The sequence below is a fragment of the Dioscorea cayenensis genome, chromosome 18, assembly GCF_009730915.1.
Source record: "Dioscorea cayenensis subsp. rotundata cultivar TDr96_F1 chromosome 18, TDr96_F1_v2_PseudoChromosome.rev07_lg8_w22 25.fasta, whole genome shotgun sequence".
NCBI classification, from domain to species: Eukaryota; Viridiplantae; Streptophyta; class Magnoliopsida; order Dioscoreales; family Dioscoreaceae; genus Dioscorea; species Dioscorea cayenensis.
Window position 1 is genome coordinate 16,291,570 of NC_052488.1, and position 26,759 is coordinate 16,318,328.

Sequence of the window (26,759 nt, forward strand, 5' to 3'; positions counted from 1 at the left end):
AAAAAGCGAATGATTTCACATCAACTGATGTGACTCGAAACCCCTAGAAACAGAGAGAGATAGAGCATTACCGGAGTTACCACAGCCAACGAGGAGGAGCCGGTGGTGGCGACGGGAGATAGAGATCAAACAGTGGAGCGCGAGGGAGCGGTACTCTGGTACCACCGAAGGGACCTGGGTCCCGGCCATAGCGACGATCCCAGTAGGAAGCCTCCCCATATGCGTGCAACGTTGTTGGATCCCCTGCGTCATCGTTGTTCTCCGAGCCCGTGGTGGCTATCAATGGCGTCCGAGCGGGATGGTGGGAAGTAGATGGAGCGGATCTCCTGATGATCCGAATCGCATGTGGTTTCGGACCCGGATCCGAATCCGATATGAGGTTCTTGATTAACTCCGTTATTCGTGGCCGGGAGACCATTTCGAAAAGACCGTTTTGTCCTTAAAAGTGGTTATGGATCCGAGGTGCATGTACGGTCTAGACCGTACTATGATTTTTTCATGATATTATTGTAGCAATGCGTTATTCCCTATTTGTAATTTGTCCATAATTTTTTAAAAATTATTAATTCATGAAATAAAAGATTTTTAAAATTAAAAAGGAAACAAATTATATTAGCATTATTTGTAAGGGAATATTAATTGTTTATCAAAAGTGAAATTTGCCAAAAACCCCATAAATTTCTAATATTTCTAAAAACACCCCATTAATTTCTAAAATCTCTAAAAATCCCTTCTTTTTAAATACAAACTGACTTAAACCCCAAGACGTAATGGAATTAGTTTTTGAATTTTTAATCTAAATTATCTCTCTGGGGGAAGTGTGGCAGCGGAGACATATGTTTCTGACTATAACGCCTTTATCGCAATAATTTTTTCCTCTTTAAGCAGAAAGCGCTCTCGCTAATCCCCCAGTATAACACCATTATCGCACTCTGGGTTTCCTCTCTCTCTTCATCTCTCTCGTATTTTTCTTTTTCAAAGCTTGTCGCCGCTCGACATCTTCTCGTAGGATCGACCACCGCCTCAAAAGCGTAACTCCCACCTCAACCTTCTCAAGATTTCATTAGCTCAGGCCCAAGATAAATGTAGGCGTAGCGGACGTCATTAGATGTTGCAGGCTTTTCTTTTGTTGATATTCAGTGTCTCTTTCCTGGGTTCGATCGGTAAAAGTACTTATTATAAAGAGAAATTTTTGGTTTTATCAGGTGATTATTATATGATCTCTGTAGTTTCAGTGAGAGATTTTTCTACTAGGGCTTTTGCTTTGTTTTTCATTTTGGTCTACGTGACACGCATCAAAAGCACAACGCCAGTCAAGGAGATTTTTCGATTGTCACACCCACCCCTTCTACCGAGGTAAATGTGGCACCCATCAGTAAAAATTCCCTTTTAACTCGAAAACTCGACAACCCTGCTTTTTAAACAAAAATCGTACTCTACAAATCACAATTTACAATTTTTTCACCAAGTACATGTTCAAATACATAAATACAATAAATATAATCACTTAATTTACGTGTACAACCGCTACAAGATCACGACACCAACAACAAGAAAGAAAGAAAATGAGGGACCCACCGCAGCCCTGGACTCAACCCCCGACTCGCTCTAAACCCGATCAGTAATCTAGGTTCCCGCCTCCCGCAGTCTACAAAGACATTCACTGGCTTCAGAGTGGCTTAATAATTTCCAAATACTTAAAATATAGTGTATATAAAGTATATAAATACCAACTCGCTTAAATAATTTTTCCAACTTTTTCCAAAAATACTAGAATTTCTAGCAAAATACATTTTTAAAGAACTTTTGAAACATAAATTCATCATAAATCAACGTCAAAAATAACTCGATAATATAAAACCATTCTCAAATCCATAGCCCCGAAAACTCTCCCCGACTTAGCCGCTGCCGCGACTAGGGCTCGGGAGCCGCCAAGGTCTTCATACCTCGACGCTCGCTCCATCCGGGTCCCCTGCAGTGGCGACCCCGGATCCCGATGTATCATCCAATCGTGGCTCCCACGCCTCCCACCCGATCCCGACAAATCAACACCCGTGTCCACCACGCCCACCTCTAAAGGCCGGCCCTGGGGAACCCACTATCGCAGTAGTCGGGCCTTAGCCCGTCACCATCCAAAACCAACATGTAGATGCAAAGAATAATACAAACCCAGATAAATCATATCACATGGTCCTTATCCGAGACATTCACAAGACGATACATGCATAATACCAAGAAAGTCCAACATAAAAATACCATTCCTACGCCAGAATGAAAACCATCCCCACAAATATCGCTTTTAGAAACATTTTTAATACACGCATATGATTTCACAAATCATTCCAAATCAAAAGCATATATAACCATCCAAAAAAATAAATTCATGAACCGAATAATTAAATCACATATACATGTATTTTATACTATTTATAAATACGTATAATTATACGAAATCGATGTATCAATACGATTGTCATGAACATCAACAAGAAATAAATATACATGATACCCTCAACATTATACGCCAATTAAACATGATAAAAAGAAATACTTAAACAATTATTTTCAAAATACTAGCCATTAAATAATTATTTCAAAATAATAATAATTAATCAATTATTTAAAAATAATAGCCACTACCAACTCACTCCCTGGTGTCCTTGGGTTCCTTGCTAGACCCGAACTCCCTCCCAAGACCCGAACAACACCTCAATGTAATAATATAATAAAAAAATAAATAATACATTTAAACCCAAAAATAAAATACAATAAAACAAAATAATCAACTCTATCGGGCCCACTCACTCCAATCTGCTAAAAACCCGACCTCGCATAATCCAACCTGGGCTTTCAATTGCACTTAAACCAACTCAATTTAGGGATAAACACCGCCGAATCAATCTCAACCAACCTTAATTCCACTCGAACCAAGCTTTAATTGCAGACTGAATCAAACTCAATTTCACTCGAACCATCTTGAACCAACCCAATTCTTATTCAAAAATCCATTGAACCAACTTGGTTCAGTCCCAAAAACCCTTAACCCAAATCAACTCGAACCAAACCCAAACTATCTCAACTTGATTTGATCAAGCCCCAACTCAACCAAATCAATTCAATTCAATTCAACCAATTCATTCCAACTTGGTTTGATCCAACCAAATCAACTCTGGCTAACTCAACCCATTTCAATCTAACCATCATCATTAACACCTTAATCATCATCATCATCAATTTAATTAACTCAAACCAAACTCTAATCTCGTGCTACAAAGAACGCTACAAGAAACCCGAAAAATCTCATCCTCCATTTTCAAGCAAAAATTTTCAACTCAAATACAAGATTTTTCTCAAAACAATTTCATACACTCATCATCTACAACAACATACCAAGTTTTTTTCTACTCAAATCCATCATATTTTCTTCATCAAATCCACCAAAATACACACACACATACATTCAAGTATATAAATAAATAAATCATCAAAATACTTTACCAAATAATACTTCATCCATTCTCCCCTCCAAATACCAAACTTAATCTCTTCCAATTTCTCTCCAAATCTCTCACCCATTTTCTTTTCTAACTCTCGGGTCATCAGAAGTAAAATGGTGGAGAAGAACATGTAACAACACTCAAGCTCTAGATTTTTTTCTCCAAATTTAACTTTCAGCCGAAATTTACATTTAGTCCCTCAAAACATAATTCCTTACAAAACAGTCCCTGAAAAACTCATGAATGGTCCCTGAATTACAACATAGTATTCTCAAAAAGATCCTTTTTAAATTATCCAATGGTCCTTGGATTATAGTACAACATTTCAAAAAGATCCCTTCCATCTTACCTTTCAGTCCTTGGATGCCGTAAACATTTTTATATCAATCCTTTTTCTATTACTCTTTAACCCAAAAATCTTTTATAAACTTTTACACTTAGGTCCTTGTTATTTCCACTTGGGGTTTCTCAACAAGATTACTCTAGAAAAAAATTCTTATCAGAATCGTAGTAATACCCCTCGAATATATTTTTCCAACAGTGATCCAAAGGTTCGTGGTATTACAATCCTTCTCTTAAGAAAATTTCGTCCCTCGAAATTTCCCTTAGCATGCATCAACTGACATCACCCGAATTTCACTTACTTGTTCCAAACTGCTCTCTTGTTCCAAATATGCTCAATAGTAAATAACAATACCGCGAAAGGATGTCCAAGTATCTCACTGATGATCAAAGTGAACCCTCGATTCCTTCTATACGGTGTTATACACTGAGATACAACACTCTTCCGATGTGTTACTCCGCTTCCTCACTTCCAAAAACTCATACAATAAAAATAATCTTGTATTTTCCACAATCCGAAGAAAAAGCAACTTCTTATTCACAAGTAGGAATACATCATACTCGAAATACACATGTAGAATACAAACATCTCAAGCACACAAACGATAATACAAACATGATTATTCTACTATTCACAAGTCCTCATACGCTCATCGAACCTCATCCTTGTCTACTTGCTCGCGGTTCAACCTTTCCCTTGCCCATCGCTCAACCGCCGCACCATAGTTAAGGACCGCATGGCATCATCATACGCCGTCAAAACTCCCTCGTAAACCCATAGCTCCCTTCTCACTCCGCATACGACTTCGCCCAGGCGAAAAACGCTCCATGTAGATATTCCTCACTCAAGCAACTATAGAGCTAAAAATCTCCGGTATTCATGGTTACCACATAACGAGCTCAGGGACATAAACATCGACTCATCGCTTGTTCTTGATTACCGTGTGCAATAATAGAACTAGAAGATGCCGAGGCAACAAGAGTAGAGCTAGAGGGTACTTGAGCAAAGCAGTATGGGTTTTCCATCTCTTCTTCCCTCTTTCGCTCCCTCCTCTCTCTCCTCCTCCTGCTCCTCCACTTCTCTTCTCTGCTCTTCTTCCTCTCTTCCCCGCTTCTTCCGTGAAATATCTCTACTCTTCTCTATTATACCTGGAGGAGGTCCTCGCCCTCACCGCCCTCAAACGCCTTGGTTCCATTACTCAAAAAAATCATTAAGACACTCAAAAAAATTCCAATCGATGAAAAATGCAAGTCCCGATCTTCTCCCCTATTTAAACACAACTAAACTACACTTAGAGGAGTCGCCATAATTCATCCAAAGTCCGACAAATCAAACTCGAATCAATGTCACATCATAACACACCTTTTAAGAATCAATGTAGGTGATAAAGAAGACCAGTTACTCACTGGCTAATCTCCATATTCTTAAGCACTGTATGTCCAAAGTATCTTTCAAATCAAACTCAGAATCATCGCAGGCTACCAACAAAGAGAACGCCAAATACCCCTTCTTTCGCAACTTTTAGTTAACTTATTTTCGATAAAACCAATTCCAATAAATATCTCAACCTCGTGATCCCGATCACAAACAAGACCGCCCGCTCGCCAGAAATGTCAAAAACCTACTACCAACCTTATTCCTAATACGCAACTTAGGTTTTTAAACCAGATCTGAGACTCTTAATACTTCTACCGGCCCTTAACTTTCCTGCCTAATCCCTACTAAACCTCTAAGTCTAGACACGACTTATAACTTAGGCTCGGATCACAACCCGTGATCTCTACCAACCGTGGATATCTCAACCCACACCTGATACTAAAAAGATGTCACACCCACCCCTTCTACCGAGGTAAACGTGGCACCCATCGCTTAAAAATTCCCTTTTAACCTGAAACCGACAACCCTGCTTTTAAACAAAAATCGCACTCTACAAATCACAATTTACAATTTTTCACCAAGTACATGTTCAAATACATAAATACAATAAATATAATCACTCTAATTTGCGGGTACAACCGCTACAAGATCACAACACCAATGACAAGAAATAAAGAAATGAGGGACCCATCGCAGCCCTCGGACTCAACCCCTCGACTAGCTCTAAACCCGATCAGTAATCTAGGGTTCCTCGCCTCCCCGCAGCTTTACAAAGACATTCAAATTGGGCTTTCAGAGTGGCTTTAATAATTTCCAAATACTTAAATATAACAGTATATAAAGTATATAAATACCAACCGCTTAAATAATTTTTCCAACTTTTCCAAAATACTAGAATTTCTAGCAAAATACATTTTTTTAAAGAACTTTTGAAACATAAATTCATCATAAATCAACGCTCAAAAATAACTCGATAATATAAAACCATTCTCAAATCCATAGCCCCAAAACTCTCCCCGACTTAGCCGCCGTCACGACTAGGGTCGGGAGCCGCCAAGGTCTTCATGACCTCGACGCTGCCCATCTGGGTCCCTGCAGGGCGACTCCCGGATCCCGACTGTATCATCCAATCGTGGCTCTACGCCCCCACCCGATCCGGACAAATCAACACCTCAGTCCACCACGCCACCTCTAAAGGTCGGCCCGTGGAACCCACTATCGCAGTAGTCGGGCCTTAGCCCGCTCACCATCCAAAACCAACACGTAGATGCAAAGAATAATACAAACTCAGAGTAAATCATATCACATGGTCCTTATCCGTGACATTCACAAGACGATACATGCATAATACCAAGAAAGTCCAACATAAAAATACCATTCCTACGCCAGAATGAAAACCATCCCCACAAATATCGCTTTGTAGAAACATTTTTAATACACGCATACGATTTCACAAATCATTCCAAATCAAAGCATATATAACCATCCAAAAAAATAAATTCATGAACCTAATAATTAAATCATATATACATGTATTTTATACTATTTATAAATACGTATAATTATACGAAAATCGATGTATCAATACGATTGTCGTGAAACATCAACTAAAAGTAAATATACATGATACTTTCAACATTATACGCCAAATTAAACATGATAAAAAGAAATACTTAAACAATTATTTTCAAAAATACTAGCCATTAAATAATTATTTCAAAATAATAATAATTAATCAATTATTTAAAAATAATAGCCACTACCAACTCACTCCGGTGTCCTTGGGTTCCTTTGCTAGACCCTGAACTCCCTCCCAAGACCGAACAACACCCTAATGTAATAATATAATAAAAAAATAAATAATATATTTAAACTCAAAATAAAAATACAAAAAAATAATAATCAACTCTCTATCGGGCCCACTCACTCCAATCTGCTAAAAACCCGACCTGTGATAATCCAACCTGCTTTCAATTGTATTTAAACCAACTCAATTTAGGGTAAACACCGTCGAATCAATCTCAACCAACCCTAATTCCATCGAACCAAGCTTTAATTGCACTGAACCAAACTCAATTTCAAACTCGAACCAGCTTGAACCAACCCAATTCTTATTCAAAAATCCATTGAACCAACTTTGGTTCAGTCCCAAAACCCTTAACCCAAATCAACTCGAACCAAAACCCTAAACTATCTCAACTTGATTTCGATCGCCCCAACTCAACCAAATCAATTCAACTCAATCAATTCATTCCAACTTGGTTTGATCCAACCAAATCAACTCTGCTAACTCAACCCATTTCAATCTAACCATCATCATTAACACCTTAATCATCATCATCATCAACTTTAATTAACTCAAAACCAAACCCTAATCTCTAGCTACAAGAATCGCTACAAGAAATCCTAAAAATCTCATCCTCCATTTTAAACAATAATTTTCAACTCAAATACAAGCTTTCTCAAAAACAATTTCATACACTCATCATCTACAACAACATACCAAGTTTTTTTCTACTCAAATCCATCATATTTCTTCATCAAATCCACCAAATACACACACACATACATTCAAGTATATAAATAAATAAATCATCAAAATACTTACCAAATAATACTTCATCCATTCTCCCTCCAAATACCAAACTTAATCTCTTCCAATTTCCTCCAAATCTCTCAAATTCTCTTTCTTTTTAACTCTCGGCTATCAGAAGAAAATGGTGAGAAGAAGCATTTAACAACACTCAAGTCTCTAGATTTTTTTCTCCAAATTTAACTTTCAGCCGAAATTTACATTTAGTCCCTCAAAAACATAATTCCTTACAAAACAGTCCCTGAAAAACTCATGAATGGTCCCTGAATTACAAACATAGTATTCTCAAAAGATCCTTTTTAAATTATCCAATGGTCCTTGGATTATAGTACAACATTTCAAAAAGATCCCTTCCATCTTACCTTTTCAGTCCTTGGATGCCAGAAACATTTTTATATCAATCCTTTTTCTATTACTCTTTAACCCAAAATCTTTTATAAACTTTTTACACTTAGGTCCTTGTTATTTCCACTTGGGGTTTCTCAACAAGATTACTCTGTAGAAAAATTCTTACTGTAACTGTAGTAATACCCTGAATATATTTTCCAACAGGTATCCAAAGGTTCAGGGTATTACACTTAATCACTTGATAAAGGTCTCATAATGAAGCCAAATTTAGATTTATAAATTCTAATTCCCCCCCAAAGTTTCATCCTTAAACCTCAACAAAAACACATAATAATATCTACTATAATCATTAATGAAAATGATAATAATTTTTACTACCTTGTGTAGGTAAGTTATGCTGATCTCTTATATCACTATGAATGGTTATAATATGGTTGTAGTTTTTTAAACATTTGGAAAAGGATTTCTTGTGATGTACTTAGCTAGCATACAAGTATCACAATTCTTGTTACCTTAAAAGGTATTAAATCCAATTGTTACCATTTCATGCATCCTTTTAAAATGTACAAGTCAAAGTCTACTATGCTATAGAATTAAACTCATTTAATTTAAGCATATAAGAAGAAACTTGAACTTGATTAATGCTCAACTTGAACATTCCATTATAAAAGTAATGCTCTGTAACAAACATTATTCTAGCTTTAAAGAGGATAAAGTTATCTCCCTTAATTACAAGTTAGAGCCCATAAGTAACCCACAAGACATAAGTTTTTCTTGACTTTTGATGCACAATACACATTAGTGAGAGTTAATTTTTTACCAAAAGCAAAAACAGGCACTCCACTACTTACACCAACTACATTGGCTATAGTTGTATTCCCAATGTAAACAACTGTTCCTTCTAGCATGGCTTCTACAGACTTGAAAAGAGCCCATTATATAGGCTGCTCTATCCACTACTTAATTATTGATTTTCCTTTTGACTTCTTAAATAGTCTACAATCCCTCTTGAAATGACCTAGTTTGTGACAAAAATAATAAACCTTCTTTTTCTTCTTTTTGTTATTTTGTTGCTTACTATTATTAAAATGGCTTTTTAGAAGCACTCCTAGATGAGTTTTCCTCTTACACCATATGAACTTTAATTGTAGATTCTTTAAGACTTATTTGAATGTTGAAATCCTCTTCATTTTGAAGAGACTCAGCTAAAATCATAAAGAGAAATTTCATATTCTTTATGCTTTAGGCTTCTCTTAAAGTATACACAAGAGGGATGAAGTTTGTCAATAATTGGTGAGACAAGTGTATCTTTTTTCAAGTCATGCATCTAAAATGTTTTAAAATTCTTTCTAAATCATTGAATTACATCATGAATGACATGAATGACTTTTCATCATCCATTTTACGATAATTAAAGAAAGGGACAAAATTTTTTGTTACTTGCAATGTCCTCAATTATGTATTGATAGGGATGTAAGTATACACGCCAATCAAGTACTAATAGTGTGCATAGAGGCAGGGTATTGATCAACAGAGAAGAATGAGAATATTAGCACTAGCCGTAATCGCAAAAATTAGCCTAAACAAAAGCTGTGATGTGTCTGACTAACTGAGAAGCAAGAGAAAATAAAATCAGTTGAGAAAACATGGGAGAAAAGGATACCCGGGCATAGTATCCCTCTAATCTTGTTAAGTTTAGGGCAAAGGCTATATAAGTATGCAATCCTATTTGAAATGAGAGAAATTCTAAAATATATTAAATCGCTCTTGCAAGGGCGATTAGTAACTGATTTAGTAAAGTCCTGATACAAACACCCCACAATCGCATTGCACTCTATGAAATCTCAATATGGATTGACAAGAATTTCTTAAGTACATAATCCTTCTTGCAAAGAGATTATCCCTAATCCCATATAGAATAGAAATGTGATTTTTCTTAAAAATCTATTCCCCACGATTGCAAAGAGCATGAAAAATTACTTGTTAATCCACTCTGGGAGGATTAAGGGAGGAGAACTCTTGACTCCTAAATATCCCATTGCTAGGCTTACTCACAATCCCTCCAATCGTAGTACTGTCTATGCTATGTGGGTATTTCTACTCATCACAAAGCACATCATACATGATAATTAGAGCTTTCACCTCGTTAGCAATCAAGCCATACAAAACACGCAATTGGATTTAAATAATATGGATTGAAATTAAGAAACAATTAAAATAACATGATTAACAAACCAATATCAAAATCAAATAAAATCCTAGAGTTCAACTATGCCCGAACATCTACAAAATTAGCCCTCCTTTAATGGAGGGCAAGCATCCAAACAATAAGACACAATGAGAATCAATAAAGACATGAAAACACCCTTCTCAATTGTGTCGAGAGATGATTGTTGAAGAACGCCGGAGGACCTCCACGAACTTCTCCAAGACAGAAGGGTTGAATCTCCCTCTAGAATTTACTCTAAAGCCCTAGAGATTCACTCCCTTTTTTCCCTCTTAGCCTTGCCTTTGAATAGAACAAAAGATACCCTGAAAACCTTCATTAGGAATATTTATATTGTACCACTTACGGGCTGCTTACTGGCTTAAGGACATAGCCATAAAGAGCTGGGGATAATGGGTGGAGAGCTTTATGGGATCACTTACGGTCGTAAGTCCCATCCGTAAGGTCTTTTGTATGGTGTCATGGTCCAACTTATGGCTGTAAGCGCTGGACCGTAAGCTTATCTATATACCCCTTATGATCACTCTTACGGGCGTATGCTCTGCTCGTAAGCTCCTTTGGATAATCCTTATAGTCGGGCTTACAGGCGTAAGTTGCACCCGTAAGTTCCTTTGGATATTTTTATGCTCCTTCTTACGGGCATAAGCATGCCCACAAGGTTCTCTGGAAAAGGCTTATTGCAGTAAGTAAGGGTGTAAGGTGCTCGTAAGTCATTCTGTTAGGCCTGTCCTTAGTTGATTGATGCCGACAGAGCTCCATCTTCATCATTTTGTCTTTAGAATTCTACTTTTGGATCTTTCTCTCTCTTTCTCTCATCTTTAATCACTGCCCGAAGTCTGAGAATGCAAAATGCACTATATTTTGCATCGAATTCCAAAATACAACTCTAATACATGCCTAATGAGTGTATAAAATGATCTTAAATGTTATATAATTGTACACTCATTATGTATTTTGTCTCAAGCTTCTTATACTGTGTGCCATCGGTGAGTGCTAAGCCTTTAGGATACAAAGAATCCCCTTACAATGTTGTTGATAAGGCGTGATATGTCACTTCTTGTAAGTGAACACAAGTGCACCTATTGGCTAAGTAATATAGTGAGTTGAAAAGCAGGGTTGTCGATTCCACGAGAACTAGGAATTACTAGTGCTAGATTTCATTATCGAGCCTAACTAAAATGAATATGAATAAAACCAAAAGAGATTAACATGATGAATTACAAATAATGGAAAGCTAAGACTTGAGAGTAAACCAAGCATAAAAAGAGAGAGGTGTCTAAGCACTGCACTCTGCCTCTAGGACTATAAATAAGTATTAGGTGAGGATGTATAACAAGCAAGAAAGTCATGCTGATTGGAGTGAGAGAATTCCTAATGTGTGCTAACCTCTTTCTCAAGGTAATTAACACCTATTCCCATACAAAGTCGATACGTATATCCATACGACCAGATTAATACTCTATAAACTCTAATTTGGAAATCAATCATGTATTTCTAATTTAGTTAATTCTTTTCTCAAAAGTAGTCAACCTTAATCCCATATAGATACCGGTTGGAAATCTCTTGCTGATTGACTCTCCCTACAATTACATTAGCGATCAAAGAGCTCCAACAAGGTTGATTACACTTAAGAGAATCATGAGGATCACAAAATCAATCCTAAAGTGCCCTATTTCTAGATGGACTCACTATTTACTTCAGTAATGGTTGATATACACATGGTGTACCTCTTGAATTTTACTAGCGTGAATCGTATATAAATTTCTAGGCTCTCACAGCAATTGAATCATAACAATATAGTATGCATAACTAAATCTTAGTTAAAATATTTCAATATGAAAGATTAAGAAAGATTACATCCAAGCCTCAAAAAGAATAAATACTAGAATTTATCTATGCCCAAAAACCTAACACAATAGTTCCCCATCATTGGGGAACAACTTTGTATTGAAGAATGATTAAAAACATCAATGAAAACATTAAAGTTCCCTCAAGTCTCTTTCACTCCCAGATTGGTGAGGAACTACCAAAGAAATTTAGAGGGAACCATCGATATCTCTCCCTGAGCGGCTCCTTTAGTGCCCTAGAACTAGGTGATGTGATGATTGCATAATGAACTCAACCCCTTTAGTCCCACATCGCTATGAGATGACTCTTTTGTGTGCATATAAGTGGTGAGCATCCTTCACTAATAGTACTCGGGTCTTTTGCGACACGCTCTCCTCACCACTTGTGTGCATAACATTGGTGCTTTCATTGGGAGCTGAACTCAAGCTATTAGTGAGGAGAGCGTGTCACCAAAAGACCGGTCTATTAGTGAAGGATGCTCACCACTTATATGCACACAAAGAGTCCATCTCATAGCCGATGTGGGACTAAAGGGGTTAGTTCATTTGCAATCATTACAGTGTGCTTGGCTGCCTCTTTGATTGGTGAAGAAAGCTCTCCCAATCTTATTCCTCCTTTCTTCTTCATCTGGCCACCAAAAATACCATAAAAAAACCTTAGATGCACTTTTTGTACCCTTCCTCTTACAAGGTCTTCCTATGGACATATGCATGGGCCGTATGGATTTGGATTTGAAAATTCTCGAGGGTCACGGGTATTGTGGAGTTGCTTAAGGGCATAAGCCTACCCATAAGGCTTTTGGTCTCGATCTTGCAACCTAGCTTATAGCAGTAAGTCCTAGGTTGTATGGATCTCTACCTAGGTTTTATGGCTTTTCTTTCGGGTGTAAGTCCCACACATAAGCGCTTATACCTGTACATTGTATTCCTAAGTGTTCTATATTATTAGTTGGTTCTTATGGTTTCTATTTGAACTAAATTTGATGTTTTAGAAGTAACAACATCCTTTTAGATACAAAGAGAAACAACCTTACAATATTTTCAGTATTTGAAATATTACATCTACATAAAAGTTAACATTGCTAGGGACAATTTTGAAATTTAAATGATATTCAATTTATATTTTAATATAAAATCAAAATTTACATAATTTATAATATTATTTAATAGTGTGTGTGGGGTAGAGAGGTATGTATATGTAAATATATCAAATTTTAAGAGTTATATATAGCATTTGGTTTTATTGAGAGATACGTATGAATTTTCAAAGGTACCTAATAAAAAAAATCCTAATATTTTTTAACATTAAATAATTCTTTCTTTTTTTAACAATAAAATTTAATAATTTTATTTGATTTTATGATCAATAGCTCAAGCAGAAGGATGTATAAGTGATTTTTTTGAGATATCATGTTATACAAATATTATGATATTTTGGTGTTGACAGATATAATTAAAAGCATTTTAAGGTATGTTAAAATAAAATGTCATATGTATGGATACATGCATATTCCACACAGTTAAAAACTATATTATGATAATATTTTATACATCTTGAGGTATAATAATAAATCAATGATATTTGTTCAATTGTAATGGTCATTATTACATGAAACCACTCTTTAATTTTTCTTATTGAGGATTCTCTTTTGTATAGATTATTTCGAATGATGGCTATAAAAGCGCACAACATAGAGTGATGGCTAATTCTAGCAATGGGCCAAGAGTATCAATTGTTCTGTTTTATAATCCAAACCCAGGAAGAAGAGAAGAATCAGATGTTTATGGTCCTTTGGCAGAACTACTATCTGATAAAAAGACTGCTCGTTATCACAATTTCAATATGGCAGAGTTTGTAAAGGTTTTTCTAAAACAACCGGTAGGCAACAAAGTCATTCTTGAACATTTTAAGCTCCACTAAAATGATTATGACCATTAGGTACTGATTGTAATAAGTCAGAATAAATATTGTTAATTGCCTTCTTAATAATGGCTAAGTTTTAATTTGTGTAAGTGGAACAACTTTTGTTCTCAGAGTGTTCTAATTCATGACTGCAGATTTTAAAATAAAATGAATATTTTTCAACTCAAATTTTGGTTTTCTAATTAATAATCACCGCATGATTAATAACAATTATTGGTATATTTTTCCATATATGTATAAAATTTATTTTAAACAACACTACAAGAAGATGCTGCTTAATTAGAAACAATAATTTAGCAACAAAATTGTTTTGTTGCTAATTAGCAATGGATTAACCATATGTTTTGATTTTAGAAACATAATCTACATCTATTTCAAATTTTGAAACGTAAATTTCATCCGTTGATAATCCGTTTCTATTTTAGAAATAGAACTTAACTCTGTTTGTAAATTAAAAACAGATTTGCAATCTGTTGGTAAATTAGTAACGGATTACAAATATATTAGAAACATAATTTAATTCCATTTGTAAATTATAAAAGGAAACAAGCTTTCATTGCTAAATTTATATTTTACTAAAAAAAAATAATTTTTTTAAGATGATTTGGAAAAATGATAAATAACTTTTATGTATATGTATATATAATATTTGTTTAAAAAAATATTATAGAGATACTTAGTTATAAGATTAGGATTTAATGAATAATAGATCAATATTTTTAAAAATTGATTATAATTTTTTTTAAAAAAAATTATTGCTCGTAATCAATTTAAGTAATTATAAATTTTCTTAATTGTAGTCATGAAATATTAATTTATAATTATTAATTAAAATTTTAATATATATAATTATTATAAATATATTAACTTCTTTTATAAGTATAGCTTTTTAGGATAAAAATCATTTGGGATTTTGTAAATTGCTTATATATATAAACAAGTATAAAACTTTTCTTCAAAGAATTAATATATATATATATAAAATTAAAATAGATATGATAATAACTTAAATATGTAAAGTCATAATAAGTATTCCAAAAAACATACAATATATAAATTTTCAAATTGTACTGGCTATTTCAAGATATAATGAATTTTAAAAATAAAATATATATAATTAATAAATAAAATTACAAACGTTTACGAGGATTGGTTTGTAATTTCCCTAATAGATCAAGGATTTGTTTGTAATTTTACCAACAGACGAGGATCAGTTGATAAATTTTCAAATGGAATAGGCATTCGTTTGTAATTTTACAAGGGGATCACCGTCTGTTTGTAAAACTACAAACAGATCCTTCTTCCATTTGTAATTTTACAAATGGATGCCATATCCGTTTGTAAATTTACAAACAGATCTCCTTCTGTAAAATTTATTTTTGGGAATAAGTTTTGGTAATTATAGATTTTCTTAAAATCTGATTAAATTTTGGTTATTTAATTAATAATCATTGCTGATTAATAACAATTATTGGTACATTTTTTTTCCATTTTGTTTATAATTTATTTTAAACATTAATTTTTATCTTCATACATCAAACATATTTGTTGTAATGATTTTGATAAATTATAAAAATATTACTATTATAAAAATGTGGATATACCAATTTAAGGGGAAAAAGGTATCAAGTTATAACTTTCAATGTAAGGAAAGTAGTGGAATATAATCTGTGTTTTTATGGTGAAAATATTGTGAAAATTTATAAATTTCAAACATATAAAACTACTTAAAAGTAAATAATATTTTTATATAATTCTAATGCATTATAATTTTTTTTTAAAATATAAAATTAGCAATTATATTTTATGCAAAGGAATTCGGGGAAAAATCTAACTAAGAGTGATGTGCTGTTACTATATAATCTTTATTTTAAATCAAAGCCATTAGAGGAGGGTATGGGCCAGATTTCAAACCAACCCAGCCTGATAAAAATTTGCAAGGCCAATGACCTAATTGGTATGATCGAAAACCTGTAACTGACTTGCACTAAAGCAGGCTGGTTACGGGTTGGATTTTTTTTTTCAAACCATGATCCACATTAACTAGCTTTGTGAATTGGGTTAAGCAACCAACTGGAATTTTTGGAATGTCTTAAATTATTATTTTTTATTTCAAAAGGGCGTTTGACTAACCCGTGAATTGTGCGGATTTGGCTTGGTAATTATGGGTGGTTGGTTAGCTATGATGATTAGCATGGGGGATTAGTGGTTTATTATGGGCGATGAGTGTACAACATTCATATATTTTATATCACTTTGTACATTTATTTGGCATGAATTAGAGTCATATTGTGCAATTTGATGCTAAATATAGTGCGTAACACACCCCTTACGTGTGTACCGCAAATACATGGGTTGCCAAAGTAATAAAGTACCCAACGGGTGGGTAGTCGAATCCACAGGGAATAGATGTCTAGAAACAAGTAGTATTGCTACTTAGCTAATAGTGAAAGTCAAGTGATGATTGTGATTCAAGCTATTGATTAAAATGAAAATAAACGAAAAGAGAGGTAACAAGAGAAATCGGAGAAAGTAATTAAAGGTGAAACAGGGTACTCGGACAATGCTCATCCTAGGACTATTGTTTCAAGTGCAAGACTAATATTATACCTCCTAATTGAAGTTTAATGAGTCATGGAGATCCAAGTCCCAAACCTAAGGTCAACCGTGACTAGCCCTTTACACTATGCCCCGACGGAAAGGTATACTCTCAACACCTCACACTCTGTTGGATTGCTTGGGGCTTTAGGGATTCCAAGTGATGAACCCTATTCCCTAATGCAGATCAAACCCTTTGGTCCAGGCGAAGAATCCCTAATCACAATTAAGCCCCAGCACTAAAAATTTCTCAACACTTCACTCTGTCACTCGTGCAACTAAGCCCAAGTGGAAAAGATCTAATAACACTTCACTCTATCATGATTGTAAAGAACTCTTGGAATATGGAGGTAGGATAAATCACATCGGAAGGGAAATGGGACGTTTCGCTACCTCTCGACTCACCCTCTCGACCATCTTCAATCTTATTAAGTCTAACCTAATGAAGTGTCACTCATTCATGAGGTTACCTATAGGAGTTCTCAACCCTAGTGTCACTATAGGGGAAAATCACAACAACAAGCACACAAGATTAGAACTCAATTAAAACATCAATTAAAGAAACATAATAGAAGTTAATGAAACAAAATCATTCTAGGGTTTACAAGTCCAAGTACCCACTAGGGGTTTAGCTCTCCATAGAGCGATACAAAATCAAAGATGAAATCAAAAGTGAATGCAAAAACTCCATAAAAATAACCATCTTGCTTTCCGTAGTGATGGTCTTGAGGTGCTGTTTTTTCTTCTTCAAAGATTCCTCCGTCGAGCCTAGGGTACACCTCACAGAATCAAAGCCGTCGAAAGCTCCCCCAATAACTCTCCTCTGAAGGAAATCGATGTCGAATGCCGTAGAAATGCCCCAAAATCCCAGCAAAAACCTCTCCAAGCCCTAGCCGCGCTCTCTCCAAAAGATATGCCAAAGATCCCCAAAATAAAACTTCGAAGCTGTATTTAAAGGGTTGAAATCGGGATTTCACACACCCATATGGAAATTCCATAAGGGTGTGTGAATTTCCAAGTTCCTCATTTTCTTCACGCTATAAACAGTAACTACTGCAGTACTTTGCTACAGTGAATTGCTACAGAAAAACTGCTATAATACTTCTGAAATCTACTTCTATTGAGGCCGCATAGTTGGGCACACATCCACGCGGTAAATCATATTGCATCTTCACTTTCAAACACATTGACAAAGCTCTTGACAATATTACACAAGTTGGAGTATATGTGTGTGACTGTCTTTGTGCCCCTCCAATTTGTAAATTCACTTGCACATTTTTGAAGGTTGGCACACATCCATATGCCGGTGATCACAACTTGTGCCTTGATTCATGTTCGGTATAAGAAATTCTTCAAACATCGTGTCCATGATCTTTTTTTGCTTCCTTTCTTCCAAACTTGTCTCCACAACCCTAAATGCATAAAAGAACAAAAAAACACATGAATGAGCCATAAAACCCGATAAAAGTGATGCTCAATATAAGAAAAGTATACTTAATAACACTTATTCACGAGCATTTATCAAACTCCCCACACTAAAGCTTTTGCTCGTCCTTAAGCAAAAATAAATCATTAAAGCATTTAAGAGGAACAATTGAAGGTGCTCTGCCTTAGGTTAACCAAAAGTATGCAAAAGAGGTATTTTAGAAGTAAGAAAAATTTAAACACCGAATAAGAAAAATCATTGCTCTAGCTAAAAACTCAAATCAATAAAGGATGAAAAACCTGACAATGTGTAAGTGTGTGTAAACTCGCTCAAGTCAAACCAACATGTATTCCTCAAAGTTCTTAATAAAGAGGACCTATTTATACACAAAAAGAGAAGGTGGTAGCTTCACACATCCTCTAAGGTACCCCTTTTCTAGGCGGCCGCCAAGGTGGCTTTCACACTTTTGAGGTGGTGGCTCTTTCTACCGGGGTAGTAGATTTCACTCATCCTATTAGATAGCTCTTTCTCTCATTAGGGAATCCTAGTATCCGACTTATGAGAGTAGTTTCATACTTCATAGGTGGTAGCTCTTTCTACCCCCAATGCACAAGCAAGACACAACTTTCATTTTTTTTTTTCCATAGAAATTTAAACCAAGAGAATGCTAAAATAGTCCTTTAAGTGTTGAACTTGAGTTTCCACAAGGTTTAATAAATGAGTAGTGCAACAAGAAATAATCGGGCAAAATTTCCTTAAAATTCAAGTAAAACTAGAGCATAATGGTATTGAATGTTCAAAATTCTCCTAGACTTAAGAATACAACCTTTGCAACTAAGGTGAACCACCATTGGCTAATGAGCATGAACAAAGAATGCATAAGTGTAGAACATGTGTAATGTGAACTCCACCCCACACTTAAGATGTACATTGCCCTCAATGTACACATGTAAGCTCAATAAAGAATAAAACAAGTAAAACATGTGTGAAGATGGGCAATTGAAGCAATACTACCCTGAACTCAAATGTTACATTTGATGGAGCTATATTCATTGAGAGTTGAATTCCAATGGGTTATGGAGCACACACAGCCATATGGAATGCCACATGACCGTGCCAATGACTAATCCTCAATTATAAGACTCACAAGACCATCTGCATATATACACAAGGGGGTTCAGTAAAACTCAACAGAAACAAAATAAATTGAGTCTATAAAGATATGAAAATGAAATACAACTCGATACAACTGAAAGCAATAAGATAAACTCAGAAGGAAAAACCTTTCTGAGTAATACAAGTCCAAACTAAAATACTGAAATAAAACAACAGAAACGTAAAGAAACATAAAGAGAAAGACGGCTCAAGCGTCGGTGTCATCTACTGCTGGTGATGCTGCTGTTGGTGATGCTGATGAATCTGGTGGTGCTCGGGGTCTCATAACAAATAGTGAGGACATGTCTCGCTCAAGGATCTGCTGGGGTAAAGTGAGATGTGTTATCACCTCAGTGTGGTTCGCAGCCTGAGTAGCGCGAACCTCCATCAAATCTGCCTGTAACACCCCTACAACACTTTTAAGCCTCTCAAGATGATCATGGGCTTGAGATTTAGAAATGATATGCACTGGAGGAGGCTCTTGTGCTGCAGGGGGTATATCGGTGTCCATCGGCTCCTGCTGTGGCTGTGGAGTAGGCTGAGAACCCTCACCCTCGGACGCCTCTAGTGATGGCATGATCATCACGTAAGTGCTCGGTCTATATCTGCGCACCATACCCATCAATCTCATACTCTAGTCCGAGAAGGGATGGAACAATAGCTTTCTCTACCCCTCTGATCGCCTCAAGTAGATCCATCCCCATGACGAGTCTAGTGATGTATGGGCCTGCAAATATCACTCTAACTGGATATATTGGCCCTGATGACACAAGTACTCGGCCACGATATGTCCTAAGTGAAGAGGCTTGCTCTGTATCATCATATTTAACAACAACAGCTCTTGATGACTGAGAACTCCAGTACTGTCACCACGACCGTTCTCTGATCTGCTGAGAACGGCGTGGATGTATCTATAGGTGGGTTGAGAAAGATACGTGGCCTTGGAAATCCCAGGCTCATACTGACCCTCGCCACAAAGCATCATGTAAACGCGCTATGGAGTCAAACTATGTGGATAATCAGTCGGTAGCTACTCATACTCCTCAGTGTTAATGAAATCATCATCATATAAGCCAAGACGGACTGAGAATTGAGTCACACTCATGCTATGGTACTAACCAAACGCACGGAATTGAATAGCATCGTCACTAGTGAAACTGGCATACGATCGGTCAAACTCGAATGATGCGAGCACCTCCAATGTTAACATATAGATAACCGGCTCTCTGATAGACAATAGACGTCACCAACTACCCACAGAAAGTAACTCATTGACTTCATGTGCCATCTCGTCACCCAACTGTATCTCCCTCAAAGCAGTGATGTCAGGAAATCTAGACTCTCCAAACTTCAGCTTCGACAAACGCTCAAATCTAACTTGATATTTGGGTATAGCGAACTCAAGTTGCTCTAGAGATGGATCACGGGGCATTTTCCGGCCAACTTCTTTGATTGGGAAGCTATTCCTGCAAAAATTGAAAAGAAATCATCAAATGAAACTAGAAAAATCAATCTGCAGAAATACACACGGTCATGTGGAATTTCCACATGTCCATATGGATCTTGAGGGCGCGACAACAGCGTGGCCAAAGTTCACAAAAATTTTACAATACATCACAAAAAGCTTCTACATCCATTCTATAAACATTCATCATCATTCTAACCATGAAATCCATGCCAAATAGGACAAACCAAGCAAAAGAACACAAGATTGTCAAAGAAAAAGGAAGGAGAAGCTTACTGACAAAAAGAAATCAAAAGCTTTGGATACGATCGGAAAACAACTCAAAAACCATTTAAATAGATGGAGAGAAAGTCGAGAAGATGAGAGGATGCGTTCTTTTGGTGTGGAGATGTTTAGATTTGAAAAGACACGAAAGGTTATGAAGGAGGGTCGCGGCCTTTTGAATTCTACACATCCACACAAAAATGTGGAAATTACACACGCTCATGTGGCTCCACTGGGAACTCACTGGAGCATCCACACGCCCCTATGTGCTCTCGGGATGGCCACTTTGGGCTCTGAAAGCATCCACATAGGCGTGTGGGAATTACCCACACCCTTGTGCCCAACCTGGCCAGCTACAGGGGCACTCACACGCCCTTGTGGTTTCTCTGTTCTCCTAAAAACATTCCTAAGTGTTCCACACGCCCCTGTGGAAAATCCACACTGGCGTGTGGATTCACAGGGGGACTCATAGGGGCGGCCACACGCCCCTGTGTCTTCTTGGGATGGAAAACTTTCAGTCTGCAGGAATTCACACGCTCTTATGGAAATTCCACACTGGCGTGTGGATTCGCAAGGTCGCTCACAGGGGCATTCACACGCCCCTGTGTCTTCTCAGGATGGAGAAGTTGAACTCTGAACAGAAACACACGCCCGTGTAGAAATGCCACACGGCCTTGTGTTTTCTCTGGATTGCTAAAAAAAATATAGTTTCTACAGAACAAATCTGCAGCACCAACATAAGGTACAGAGACTGTAATTATAATGAAGAACTGACCAGAGACTCATGAAAACACACTCAAACGACTTAAAACCTTGCCAATCACGTGAAGGCACGAATAAAACACCAACAATCTACGAGAAAAACCATAGCAATAACAGATTAAAATTAAAACACCAACACTTAAGCAATTATTCATGCCAAAACTAAACTAAACCTAGAAAAGCAATAAAGACTTGGGTTGCCTCCCAAGAAGCACACCCCTTGCATGTGTACTGCAAATGCACGATTTGTCGAAGTAATAAAGTACCCAACGGGTGGGTAGTTGAATCCACAGGGAATAGATGTCTAGAAACAAGTAGTATTACTACTTAGCTAATAGTAAAAGTCAAGTTATGATTGTGATTCAAGGTATTGATTAAAATGAAAATAAACGAAAAGAGAGAGAGAACAAGAGAAATTGGAGAAAGTAATCAAAGGTGAAATAGGGTACTCGGACAATGCTCGCCCTAGGACTATTGTGTCACGCCCCGACCCACGGGCCTCCACGTGACAACCGCAGCGATAACCCGAGGAGGGACATCCACCACTCAACCCACGAGTCCTCGCAAGGCTCATAAACTTAGCTAAGTAACATAACCACAATGAAGATACAAGGAAGTAAAAACTTTCACTCAGAAAATCAACCGAGTTTAGGACACTAGTGGATCCACTGTAATTACACCATGCAATAAACAAAAAAACTTAACTTGAGATACAAACTGCCAAGCACTTCACCTCGCTATAACGCGCCCAAACTACCTAGGCCTGGAAGGGAGGGGAGGGGTGAGTAACCAAGGTCACTTAGTGAATGGGTTAGCACAAATCTAAAAGAATATCAAACCACACTTTTAAAATAATGCAAATGGATCATAACAGTTCCACTCAGATAAATATATAGAACAACTATAAAATACGAGTCTCAAAAAACATGAAACAGATACTCACTGCCAAAACTGCAGTTTAATACAACACTACAAAAGGAATGCAACATGGTCTAGAAAACCTCTCTAAACCTTCGCCGTGGCCGCGGCTAGGTTCGGAGCCGTCAAGAAACTCATGCCCTTAACGTTGACCAATCGGTCCACCGTGTGGTGACCCCGGCTTCCCGATAAATCTCCAGTCAGGGCTCTGTACTCCCACCTAAACAGGATCAATAAGTTTGCCGATCTTCCACGCCACCTCAACAGGCTGGCCGTGAAAACCACCTACTGCAGTAGGATGCCAGCAACTAAACCATCATGTAGATGTAGTGATAATACAATCTGTAGAAATCATATCACAGGGTCCTTATCCAGGACAAGCATTCACATTTTGGAAATAAACATTATTTCCACAAAGCCAATGTCAAAGGCATAAAAATGCACATAAACTTTCGTAAAGTATTCCGATCCCGATATACCAATATGTTCAAAAACATTTTCTGTCCAAATGCCAAGAATAGTTCAATAACACATGAAGCTTTTCAAGTTGATTAAAACATTGCTTAAGACAATAAAACCAACTGAAATTAAATACACTGTACTATCCACAATCTAGATGAACATGGCATTCAGAAATGGAACCCCTTTTCTCATAACCAAAGATATATTTATAAAAGCGAAAGGTTTTACAAATCATTTCTAGAAGTAGATGCCAATAGTGTAAAAAGTCATCACAACAAACATGGGTTTTGGTCTAGTTAAACCTTAAGTTACTTAGGATCATTCTAGCTTTCTCCTTCTGCAGCTCACTAAGTTTTCCTCCAGGTACATGATTAATCTCCAAAGTCTAGTCAACCACCAAATCCAAGTCCTTTAAAAGTCATGAAAATGTGTTCATCTCATCACCTATATTTACACATGCCAATATATATTGATCAAATCATACTTTACACATCATCGGGTATCTACTTTCACAAGTCTTTACTATTCAACCCCTTTCTTATACTCAATTATATCTTAGATCCTTATCATGGTGCCATTACCTCAACATCAATATTTACTTCATCTATAATAATCCTATTGTCAAAATACTCAAAAGTTGACTATCTCCTCTAAATTCACAAGAATATTCAGTTTTGCAATCCAACACTAGTCATATATAACTCAAGCTATTCATCATCAACCTTCTAAAGAGATTCCATTTAAAGTAATAATCATAATCATTGACATCCACCCAATAGATACCACAATATGATCCAAATGCAATTAAGCACCCTACACTATGCTCACAAGAACAAACCTCATCAACTTTGGTAATCCTACAGCATAATTGAAATTATGTCATCCATGGTTCTCAAATATTACAAGGAAAATATTAGCATCAACCTCACTGACTACCCAAGATCATGCATAAGGTTCCACAAGTCATCCCAATTCCAATGTACTAGTGTAGTTATATACCTTAGCATAATCAATTTCACTTATAACACTTAAGCTCAATGAACTCGTTGTAATAATCAACAATTTCCATTCATCCACTAAGCAGGTATGTCCTCAAGTTCAATCTCAACTAACACAACTACATCCTCAGTAAGTTTTCTCATGATTTTCAAAGAATAAATCACAAGTCATCCCAACAAACCATATTATCTAGTGGTCATCTTCACTTTACTTTAACCCACGAAATAGTAATTTAAAATATGATAAAGCCATAGAAATCATTTCAGAAACAAATAAAATATTTCTGATACTCAATTAAAATTGTGCACTCAACATAACCCACCCACAAAACATGTCGTTTCGCATAGAGACGCGCGCACTGGTCGGTGATTTCCTTCCTCTTCGAAGATGTTTTGCCACCTAGACACAAGCAAGGAACCCAAGAAGCAATCAAAACCAAACTCAGAATCAATATGCATGCATATGTAATGTTACATGTCAGACATGTAACATTAGGGTTCTAGGGGAAAATGACGTCATTTTGGACCCAAACAACCTCAAACCGAAGTAAAACTAGTTCCAATGGCTTCTAGGTAATAGGGATTCGATTTGGACCAAAGAAATACAAGAAAAGGCCAAGATTTTTTTTTTGGTGCTACAGTAACTCCGGATTTATTACAGTACTGCGACAGTTCTTTCCGATTTACAACACCAAATCACGAAATTTCTTTACAAACATTCACACAAATGAATAACAATGACACTGGCTTCGATTTGAGCCCAAAAACAACTCAAACCAAGGTTTATTTCTAGGGTTTCAAAGATTTCAAAAACGATGAAATACGAGAAAAATACAAAAGAAAAACCTTGGATCGAAGCCTTACCAAGCTCAGGAGAATGAGAGGAAGAGAATAAGAGCGTTGATTCGTTGGGAAAACTCGACGGCGAATTTTTTTTTTTCAAAAATGGGCGTTCGGCCGAAGAAGAGAAAGAAAAGAACTAGAAGAAGAAAAAGAAGAAAGAATGAGAGAAAGATATGAAGCCACGTTGGCTTCTTATCCTCTCATTCAGATTTTCAAATTCCTTTTTTTTAAATGAGAAAATTACCAAAATGCCCTTATGAGAGAAAATAGAATGAAAAGAGTCCAAAAGACCGTTTTGCCCCTAGTTTTTGACTGGTTTTCACACACAGCCAACTGTACAATCATGCAAGGACGCCACTAGTGCAAAATGACCATTTTACCCCTAATACATGCACAAAAATTGAAAAAGTCCTGAGGCAAAAAATTCCGAATAGGGTATCACATATTGTTTCAAGTGCAAGACTAATATTATACCTCTTAACTGAAGTTTAATGAGTCATGGAGATCCAAAGACACACGGTCCCAAACCTAAGGTCAACCATGACTAGCCCTCTATACTATGCCCCAACGAAAAGGTATACTCTCAACGCCTCACAATGTGGGGGACTGCTTGGGGCTTTAGGGATTCCAAATGATGAACCCTATTCCCTAATGTAGATCAAACCCTTTGGTCCAAGTGAAGGATAATTAATCACAATTAAGGCGCAGCACTAAAGATTTCTCAATGCTTTACTCTATCACTCGCGCAACTAAGCCCAAGTGGTAAAGATCTAATAGCACTTCACTCTATCATGATTGCAAAGAACTCTTGGAATATGGAGGTAGGATAAATAACGTCTGAAGGGAAAGGGGACGTTCCACTACCTCTCGACTCACCCTCTCGACCCTCTTCAATCTTGCTAAGTCTAACCTAATGAAGTGTCACTCATTCAAGAGGTTACCTAGAGGAGTTCTCAACCCTAGTGTCACTCAAAGGGAAAATCACAACAACAAGCACATAAGATTGGAACTTAATTAAAACATTAATTAAAGAAACATAACAGAAGTCAATAAAACTAAATAATCATAGGATTTACAAGTCCAAGTACCCACTAGGGGTTTAGCTCTCCGTGGAGCGATACAAGATCAAAGATGAAATCAAAAGTGAATGCAAAAACTCCATAAAGATAACCCCCTTGCTTTCCATGGTGATGGTCTTGAGGAGCCACCTTTTCTTCTCCATATATTCTTTTGTTGAGCCTAGGGCACACCTCGCAGAATCAAAGCCGTCGAAAGCTCCCACAATAACTCTCCTTTGAAGGAAATCGATGTCGAATGCCATAGAAGTGCTCTAAAATCCTAGCAAAAACCTTTCCAAGCCCTAGCCGCGCTCTCTCCAAAAGATAGGCCAAAGATCACCAAAACAAAACTTTGAAATGGTATTTAAAGGGCTGAAATCGGGATTTCACACGCCCATGTGGAAATCTAACACAGGCGTGTGAATTTCCAGGTTTCTCATTTTCTAAATGTTGTGAATAGTAACTGCTACAGTACTTTTGCTGCAGTGATTGCTACATTACTCCCGAAATCTTCTTCTTCCATTAAGGCCGCATGGTTGGGCACATATTCATGAGGTAAATCATGTCGCATCTTCGCTTTCAAAAACATTTACGAAGCTCTTGACAATATTACACAAGTTGGAGCATATGTGTGTGACTGCCTTTGTGCCCCTC

At 36.6% G+C, this 26,759-nt stretch overlaps 1 long non-coding RNA gene across 1 annotated transcript; it reads right to left on the bottom strand.

Moving 5' to 3' along the window:
* Positions 1–20,698: 20,698 nt before the first annotated feature.
* Positions 20,699–25,141, bottom strand: LOC120281966. Its single transcript, XR_005542849.1, has 3 exons — positions 25,069–25,141; positions 24,528–24,604; positions 20,699–20,801 (listed from the first exon to the last, which is right to left on the bottom strand). It is a non-coding gene; the product is annotated as an uncharacterized LOC120281966 (long non-coding RNA).
* Between the last annotated feature and the right edge of the window lie 1,618 nt (positions 25,142–26,759).